This window comes from Leptonychotes weddellii, chromosome 9 (assembly GCF_054177405.1).
Source record: "Leptonychotes weddellii isolate Sample4059 chromosome 9, ASM5417740v2, whole genome shotgun sequence".
NCBI lineage: Eukaryota > Metazoa > Chordata > Mammalia > Carnivora > Phocidae > Leptonychotes > Leptonychotes weddellii.
The window spans coordinates 72,312,306-72,322,824 of NC_138377.1; the positions used below are offsets into that span (position 1 = coordinate 72,312,306).

Consider the following 10,519-nt stretch of genomic DNA (forward strand, 5'->3'; position numbering starts at 1 on the left):
CCGATGCGGGACTCGATCCCGGGACTCCAGGATCATGACCTGAGCCGAAGGCAGTCGCTTAACCAACTGAGCCACCCAGGCGCCCCAGTCTGGCAGTTTCTTAAAAAGATAAGCAAACACCTGCCATATGCCCCAGCCATTTTACTTCTAGGAAATTATCCAAGAGCAATGGTCCACAGAAAATCTTCCTCATAATTGTGATGGCTTCACAGGTATACATGAACATCAAAACATCAAATTGTATTTGTTAAATATTATACTTGTTAAATATGTGCAATATATTGTATATCAAATATGCCTTAAATAATACTTTAAAATTAACTAAACCATAAAAACTTGAAAGGTATCTTGTGAGATGCAGCTAATGCAGTGCTTAGAAGGTAATTTACACTCTTCAATACAAACATTTTAAAAATGCTAAATATCAGTGATCTAAACATTCATCTCAAGAACTTAAAGAATAACAAATTAAAAACAAAGTAGATGCAAAAGAAAAGAAAGATGAGAATAGAAAGTAATGAAATACAAAAATACAATAGAGGGTATGAACAAAGTCAAAATGTCTATCTTATGAAAGCTTTATAAAATTGATAAACTCATAGTGATATTGATTTAAAAAAAAGGAAAAGGAAAAGGACCACATTAATTACCAAAATCAGGAATGAAAAAGCATCCAGTAGTATGCTATAGCAGGCTTGTACTGGTTCACTACAGCTGATTTTTTAAAATTTTATTTATTTTATTATGTTAGTCATCATTCAATACATCATTAGTTTTTGATGTAGTGATCCATGATTCATTGTTTTTGTATAACACCCAGTGCTCCATGCAGTACGTGCCCTCCTTAATACCCATCACTGGGCTAACCAATCTCCCCTCCCCCCTCCCCTCTAAAACCCTCAGTTTGTTTCTCGGATTCCAGAGTCTCTTATGGCTTGTCTCCCACTCTGATTTCCCCCTCTTCATTTTTCCCTTCCTTCTCCTAATGTCCTCCATGCTATTCCTTATGTTCCACAAATAAGTGAAACCATATGATAATTGACTTTCTCTGCTTGACTTATTTCACTTAGCATAATCTCCTCCAGTCCCATCCATGTTGATGTAAAAGTTGGGTATTCATCCCTTCTGATGGCTGAGTAATAAAAACCACATTGAGATATCGCCTTACACCAGTTAGAATGGCAAAAATTGACAAGGCAAGAAACACTACAGCTGATGTTTAAATTTTCAATCCAATTTTTAAACACAGCTATTACTAAGTTAAATTATATACATCTTCAACTAAGTTAAATTAAAAATAACGGTAACAAATACTTAAAACTCATTGCTTTCTATATTTTACTAGTATCTATACTCCTAGATATCTATATCCTTTGTATCTGTATCATGAAAACACTATATAATGGAGTGCTACCACACAACTCTTACCCACAAGCTTTCCAAACTATTATCCAATTCAGCAATAATGTTGTTCACATTATGAAGAACAAGTGAAGTTCTTATATACAAAATGCTGAAGCTGAAAAAGGATTCAGTTTAATGAATATAATTTGTATAAAGTTGAGAAATTCTTTAACAGTAGATAATGTTAGATTTAATGACAATATATAATTTTGGAATAGATATAGCACATTAAAGTGCAACTCCATTTGCCAAAACAAGATTGATGTGTATTGAAAGATTTGATATGGATATGGCAAAAAATCAAACAAAGCATTTAGCAAGATCAAATTTAAATCTGATTTACTACGATAAAGAATATTATGTAACTTCTGGGAAGATGGTGGACTAGAAGGATCCTAAACTCATCTCACTTATAGATGCACACAGGTAACAGCCATGTTAGTGCAACTAACTCAGAAAATGACCTAAAGAATGGCAGAGACAGTTAATCAAAGAGATAAGGCTACATTAAAAAGGGCAGGAGGGGCAGAAATGCAGCTGGGAACCAAACTCCCAACAAGACTAAACACAAATGGTAGGGACACCACAAACACGGAAAAGGGAGAGGAGCAGACCCCACATCAGGCACCCCAGGCATGGGGGACCTGCATTGGGAAGACTAGTTCTCATAAAATTTGGCTTTGAAAGCCAGTAGAGCTTAACATCATGAGTTTTCACAATCAGCAGGGTGTACGTAACCCCGAGTACTTTGAAAATCAGTGGGCTTAGCTCTAGGAGAGCCAGAGGATGAGCCAGCATAACAAACAACCCCACAGTGATGCAGCATAGATGCAGAGGTTTGAAAAGTGTCTGGAGTATATATATAAAGGAGATATATTTACTCATCTCAGAATGTGCTGGAGAAACAGGGATCTGGGAGAATTCTCTAAGAACAAAAGTGCTGGCACGGGCCATTTTTCTCCTCCCTCCTCCCCTAGCCTACAGCATGAACACTCTCCACCTACTTTGCTAACACCACAGTACCTAGTGTGATTGCAACCCTACCAGATGGACTAAAAACAGGCATTTGGTCTGACAGCTGGCCTGGCCCACCAACAAAAACCTCTCAGGGGCAGCACAGGGTGAGAGCCCTGCAGTTTGGTGTGAGTGCTGCCCTGGCAGATGGACTGGGAATAGACATTGGATGTGACTGCTAGCCCCACCTGCCAATGAAGGCCTCTCAGAGGGCACTATGGGGAGAGAGCCCTGAAATTTGGGGTGACTGCAGTCCCAGCAGGGGGATAGGGCAGTCATCTAGTCTGACTGCTGATACGACCCAACTATAAGCCCACAGTGGTCCCAGATTGGCCCCTTAACAGCACAAGGATAAACCTTGCCCACAATAGGCAAAGTTTACACTGTGTCCGAGTGGACTAAAGGCAAACACAGCTCAGCCACAACAGTAGAGTGCACATAACCCACATATGAGATACCCCCCAAATACCTGATTCTGGTAAACAGGGGGCATGGTGTTACAGGGGACTGCAGGAACTCTTCTTCATAAGGTCACTACATTCAATATCAGGAGACACACCTGATACACAGAAATAAAAACAAAATGAGAAGACAGAGGAATATGTCCCAAATAAAAGAACATGACAAAACCACAGCAAAAGAGCTAAATGAAATGGAGATAAGAAATATGACTGATAAAGAATTCAAAGCAATGGTCATAAAGATATTCATTTGACTTGAGAAAAAAGTAGAGGACCTCAGTGAGACCTTTAACAAGGAGATAGAAAATATATATAAAAAAAACAATCAGAGATGAAGAACTCAATAACTGAAATTAAAAATACACTAGAGGGAATCAATAGTAGATTAGAGGAGGCAGAAGAAGAGGGGCACCTATCTGGCTCAGTCAGTAGAACATGTGACTCTTGATTTCGGGGTTGTAAGTTCAAGCCCCATGTTGGGTGTAGAGATGACTTAAAAATAAAATCTTTAAAAAAAAAAAAAAAAGAAAGGAGGCAGAAGAACAGATCAGTGACCAGGAAGACAGAGTATGGAAAGCAATCAAGCCAAACAGAAATGTATCTATATATCTACATAGATATATAATGAGAAGAGACTAGGTAAACTCAGAAACATCATCAAGTGGAATAAAATTTGCATTATAGGGAGCCCTAGGAGGAAAAGAAAGAGAGGTGGGGGCAGAAAAATTTGAAGAAATAATAGCTGAAAACTTCCCTAATCTGAGAAAGTAAACAGGCATCCAGATCAAAGGACAGAGAGCCCCCAACAAAACCAAGAGGTCACACCAACACACTTAGTAATTAAAATGGCAAAATAGTAATGATAAAGAGAGAATTTTAAAAGCAGCAAGGGAAAAGAAAAGAGTTACATACAAGAGAAACCCCATAAGGCTATCAGCTAATTTTTCAGCATAAAATTTTCAGGCCAAAAGGGAGTAGCATGATATATTCAGAGTACTAAAAGGAAAACAAACAAAACAAAACCAAAACGCTGCAACCAAGAATACTTTACCTATCATTCAGAACAGAAGGAGAGATAAAGAGTTCCCTAGACAAACAAAAGTTAAAGGAGTTGTCACCACTAAACAGCCATACAAAAGACATTAAAGGAAATTCTTTGAGTGGGAAGAAAAGGCCATAATCAGGAGTAACAAAATTATGAAAGGAAAAAATTTACAGGTAAATGCTAATATAATAAAAGTAGATTAATCACTTATAAAACTAGTATGAAGGTTAAAGCACCAAAGCAGTAAAATCAATTATATCTATAAAAATTAGTCAAGGGATTCACAAAATAAATAGATGTAAATTATGATATTATATACATAAAACATAGTGGGAAGGAGTAAAAATTTAGAGCTTTTAGAATGGATTCAAACATAGTGACCATCAACTTAATATAGACTGCTATATGAATAAGAAGTTCTACATGGACATAATGGAACCACAAATCAAAAACATAGAATTGACACACAAAAAAATAAAAATAAAGGAATCCAAGGATATCACTAAAAAAAACCCATCAAACCATGAGGAAGAGAGCAAGAGAAGGAAAGGACAGAGAAGAACTACAAAAAGAACTGTAAAACAAGTAATAAAATGGCAATAAGTACATACCTATCAGTAAGTACTTTGAATGTAAATGAACTAAATGCTCCAATCAAAACACATAGTGTGACTGAATGAATAAAAAAGCAAGACCTATCTATATACTGCCTACAGGAGACTCCCTTCAGACTTAAAAACACATGCAGATTGAAAGTGAAAGGATGGAAAAACATTTAGTATGCAAACGGGAGCAAAAAGAAAAGCTGGGGGTAACTATCCTTATATTGAACAAAATAGACTTTAAAACAAAGACTGTAACAAGAGACAAAGAAGGACACTGCCTAATGATAAAGGGAATAATCCAACAAGAGGACATAAAAATTGTAAATATTTATGTGCCCAATGTGGGAACACCTAAATACCTAAAGCAACTATTAATAGACATAAAGGAAAAATTGACAATAATGTAATAGTAGTAGGGGACTTAACACCCCATACACATCAATAGATAGATCATCCAGACAGAGTATCAACAAGGAAACAGTGGTTTTGAATGACACATTGAAGCAGATGGACCTAACAGATATAATCAGGATATTCCATACAAAACCAGCAGAATACACATTCTTCTCAAGTGCACATGGAACATTCCCCAGAATAAACCACATGTTAGGGCAAGAAACAAGTCTCAATAAATTTAAAAAGACTGAAATCTGATCATGCATCTTTTCCAACCACAATGGTATGAATCTAGAAATCAATCACAAGAAAAAATCTGGAAAAACACAAACACATGGAGCTAAATAATATGCTATTAAACAATGAATGGGTCAACCAAAAAATCAAAGAGGAAATTAAAAAATACATACAGACAAATGAAAATGAAAACACAATGGTCCAAAATCTTTAGGATACAGCAAAAGCTATTCTAAGAGGGAAGATTATAGCAATACAGGCCTACTTCAAGAAATAAGAAAAATCTCAAATAACCTAACCTAATACCTAAAGGAACCAAAAAATTAAGGAACAAACAAAACCTAATCCAATAAAAGGAAGAAAATAATAAAGATTAGAGTAGAAATAAATGAAATAGAGACTAAAAAAATCAATGAAATCAGGAGTTGGTTCTTTGAAAAGATCAAAAGTATTGAAAACCTTTAGCCAGACTCATCAAGAAAAAGAGAGGACTCGAATAAATAAAATTACAAATTAAGGAGGAGAAATAACAAGCAACACCACAGAAAGGATTATAAGAGAATATTATGAAAAACTATATGCTGACAAATTGGATAACCTAGAAGAAATGAATAAATTCCTCGAGACATATAACTTAACTGAATCAAGAAGAAATAGAAAATTTGAACAGACTTATTACAAGAAATGAAATTGAATTAGAAATAAAAAAAACTCCCAACAAACTAAAGTCCAGAACCAGATGGCTTCATAGGTAAATTCTATGAAATATTTAAAAGAGAGTTACTACCTATTCTTCTCAAACTATTCCAAAGAATAAAAGAGGAAGAAAAGCTTCCAAATTCATTCTATGAGGTTACCCTGACACCAAAACCAGATAAAGACACTATGAAAAGAAGTAAACTACAGGCCAATATCTCCGATAAAAACAGATGCAAAAATCCTCAATGAAGTGTTATCAAACTAAATCCAACGATATATTAAAAAATAAAATAATTCACCATGATCAAGTATGCAAGGGTGGCTCAATATTTACATATCAATCAACAAAATACATCACGTTAACAAGAAAAAAAAATAAAAACCATATGATCATTTCACTATTTTCAGAAAAAGCATGTGACAAAGTACAACATCCGTTCATTATAAAAACTCCCAGTAAGGTGGGTTTAGAGAGAACATCTCAACACAATAAAGGCTTTGTATGAAAAACGCACAGCTAACATTATACTCAATGGGAAAAAAAACTGAGAGCTTCTCCTCCTCTAAGGTCTTCAACAAGACAGGGATATCCACTTTCACCACTTTTATTCATCATAGTACTGGAGACCTAGTCACAGCAATCAGACAACAACAAAAAATAAAAGGCATCCAAAATTGGTAAGGAAGAAGTAAAACTGTCACTATTTGCAAATGACATACTATATATATATAAAACCCTAAAGACTACACTAAAAGCTACTAGAACTAATAAATGAATTCAATAAAGTCACAGGATACAAAATTAATATGCAGAAATCTGTTGTATTTCTATACATTAATAATGAAGTAGAAGAAAGAGAAATTAAGAAAACAATCCCATTTACAACTGCACAAAAAGAATAAACTACCTAGGAATAAACTTAACCAAGGAGTGAAACACCTGTGTCTTAAAACTATAAAACACTGATGAAAGAAATAGAAGATGGCATAAACAAATGGAAAGATAGTCCACCCTCATGGATTGGAAGAACCAATACTGTTAAAATGTCCATGCTATCCAAAACAATCTATAGATTTAGCATGATCCTATCAAAATACCAGCATAACTTTTCACAGAACTAGAACAAACAATCTTAAAACTTGTATGGAACCACAAAAGACCCTGAATAGCTAAAACAATTGTGAAAAAGATTAAAGCTGGAGGTATCATAATCTCAGATTTCAAGATACATTACAAAGATGTAGTAATCAAAATAGTATGGTACTGACACAAACATAGACACATAGATCAGAATAGAAAGCTCAGAAATAAACCCATACTTACATGTTCAATTAATGCACAACAAAGGAGGGAAGAATATCCAATGGGAAAAGACAATCTCTTCAACATATGATGCTGGGAAAGTTGGACAGCTACATGCAAAAGAATGAAACTGGACCACTTTCTTACACCATAAGCAAAAATAAACTCAAAATGGATTAAAGACCTAAATGTGAGACTTGACACCATAAAGTTCCTAAAAGAAAACACAGGTAGTAATTTCTTTGACACTGGCTATAGAAACATCTTTCTAGATGAGGCAAGGAAAACAAAAGCAAAATTAAATTACTGGGACTATATGCCAAAATGAAAAACTTTTGCACAGCGGAGGAAACCATCAACAAAACAACAAGGTAGCCTACTGAATGGGAGAAGATATTTGCAAATAATATATCTGATAAGAGGCTAATATCCAAAATTTATGAAGAATTTATACAACTCAACACATAAAAACCCAAATAATCTGATTAAAAAGTGGGCAGAGGACCTAAATAGACCTGTCCTCAGAGAAGACATACAGTTAGCCAACACATGAAAAGATGCTCAACATCAGATAGTAATCCATGAAATGCAAATTAAAACCACAGTGGGATATCACTGTCAGAATGGCTAGAATCAAAAAGACAAGAAGTAACAAGTGTTGGTAAAGATGTGGAGAAAAGAGAACCCTTGTACACTGTTGATGGAAATGCAAACTGATACAGCCACTGTGCAAAACAGTATGGATATTCCTCAAAAAGTTAAAAATAGAATCACCATATGATCCAGTACTACCATTACTGGGTATTTACCCAAAGAATACAAAAACACTAATTTGAAAAGATATATGCATCCCTATGTTTACTGCAGCGTTATTTACAATGGCCAAGATACAGAAGCAACCCACGTCAATCTATAAATAAATGGATAAAGAAGAAATGGTGTGTGTGTGTGTGTGTGTGTGTGTGTGTATCTATATATGTGTGTATTTCAAGATTTCATTCTTTTTTATGGCCAAGGAAAATTTTGTCATTTGCAACAACATGGATAGACAGAGGGTATAATGCTAAGTGAAATAAGTCAGTCAGAGAAGGACAAATACCATATCACTTTACTCATATGTGGAATTTAAGAAACAAAGCAAATGAACAAAGAGAGAGAGAGAAACAAACAAAAAAAACCAGACTTCAATACGGAGAACAAACTGGTGGTTGCCAGAGGGGAGGGGGGTGGGGGGATGAGTGAAATAGATAAAGGAGATTAAGAGTACACTTATCTTGATAAGCACTGAGAAATGTATAAAATTGTTGAATCATATTGTACACCTGAAACTAATATAACACTGTATATTAATCATACCTCAATAAAAATAAAAATGTGTAAAACCAAAAATGAGTATCATGTAGTTTATTTTATTATTATTTTAAATTGTATGTTACAGACCCTGTATATCAGTGAAGTTTAAAATAAACTCATGTACATGTATAATGCATATGTTTTCCCCAGGGATCTGCTTGTTAAACGTTTACCAGAATACACAGCAATAACCTACAGACATTAACAGATCATAAAAATATAATTTTGCTAATAAATTTACAAATATAGATGAAGTGAACAACCTTCTAGAAAATCACAAATTATAAAAATAGACATAAAAGCAAATAATCTGAATACTCCTTTATTAACAAGGGATAATAAAAATTCTACAGTAAACATTATTTGTAATTGTGATATTTTCAATACTTTCTAACTATAATCAGAAACTAAGTTGCTAATTACCACTACTCTTGTTCAACACTATACTACAGATTATATCCAATAATATAAAAAGAAAAATGAAATGTATAAATATTGGAAAGAAAGCAATAAAATTATGTTTCACAGATGACATAGCTGCAAAAATTTTAAAATATATAGAAAATCAATTTAATTAGTAACTAAAGTTTAGCAGGGTTGTTGAATATAGTTCAATGTTAAAATATCAATTATATTCACATAACCAATAACCATCAATGAGAAAATTAAAATTAAAAATTTCAGTGCCATTTAACATGAAAATAAATGGGGAACAGTTCAACAAAGATGTGAGAGACCTCTACACAAACTGATTCTATAATTACATGAAAATTCTAAGAACTGAAAATTTCTTATACAATCTGGAAAAAGAATAAACTTAGAGAACCTCCACTATGAAATATTGAGACTTTAAAGTTACAGTAATCAAGGGGTGCATGGGTAGCACAGTCAGTTAAGTGTCCGACTCTTGGTTCTGGCCCAGGTCCTGATCTCAGGGTAATGAGTCCATCCCTGCATTTTACTCCGCACTGAGCATGGAGTCTGCTTGAGTTTCTCTGTTTCCCTTTCCCTCTGCCCCTCCTGCTCTCTCTCACTCTGTCTCTTAAATCAGTCAATCAGTCTTTTTTTGAAAAAATGAGTAACCAAAACAGGTGGTATTTTGAGGACAGACAAACAGAATAGAGAACCCAGAAAGAGATCCATATAGGCGTGGACATTTGATTTATGGCATGGATGGTGCTGCAGAACAATGAGTAAAGAAATGTCCCTTCAATAAATATGCTGGGTCAATTCTTAACCACATAGACAAATGATATTGTGTGTCAGGAATTATAGCAGAGCTCATCTGGGCAATTTTTCAGCTCCATGTAGCATCAGCTGGGGTAAATCTTAGTTGACACACTTCCAAGATGATTCATTCACATTTCTGACAATTTGTTTATTTCAGCTGAGAGCTTAACCAAAGGTTTTGCCTGGGAGCACATGAGTCTTTCCATGGTGATTCTTGGGCTTCCTGACAGCAGGGGGCTGGCTTCAAGAACCAAGGATATCAAGATACATGAAGTAGAAGCTGCTAGTCTCTCTCTTTTTTTAATTTAATTTTATTATGTTATGTTAATCACCATTCATTACATCATTAGTTTTTGATGTAGTGTTCCATGATTCATTGTTTGTGTATAACACCCAGTGCTCCATTCAATACATGCCCTCTTTAATACCCATCACCAGGCTAATCCATCCCCCCACCCCCTCCCCTCTAGAACCCTCAGTTTGTTTCTCAGACTCCATAGTCTCTCATGGTTCGTCTCCCCCTCTGATCCTCCCCCTTCATTTTTCCCTTCCTACTATTTTCTTTCTTTCTTTTTTTAACATATAATGTATTATTTGTTTCAGAGGTACTGGTCTGTGATTCATCAGTCTTACACAATTCACAATTGAATTGTGCACATACCCTCCCTGATGTCTATCACCCAGCCACCCCATCCCTCCCACCCCCCACCACTCCAGGAAACCTCAGTTTATTTCCTGAGATTAAGAATTCCTCATATCAGTGAGATCATAT

The 10,519-nt window shown here is 35.0% G+C and overlaps 1 long non-coding RNA gene across 2 annotated transcripts in view; it reads right to left on the reverse strand.

Annotated features, from left to right (window-relative positions):
• Positions 1–916: 916 nt before the first annotated feature.
• Positions 917–10,519, reverse strand: part of LOC145723486 (uncharacterized) — a 330,232-nt gene continuing 320,629 nt past the window's right edge. The window contains exon 7 of one of the 2 annotated variants that reach the window (XR_014148578.1): positions 917–2,977. This is a non-coding gene — a long non-coding RNA (uncharacterized LOC145723486). The remainder of the gene's footprint in view (positions 2,978–10,519) is intronic. The other variant, XR_014148581.1, reaches the window with a different exon arrangement.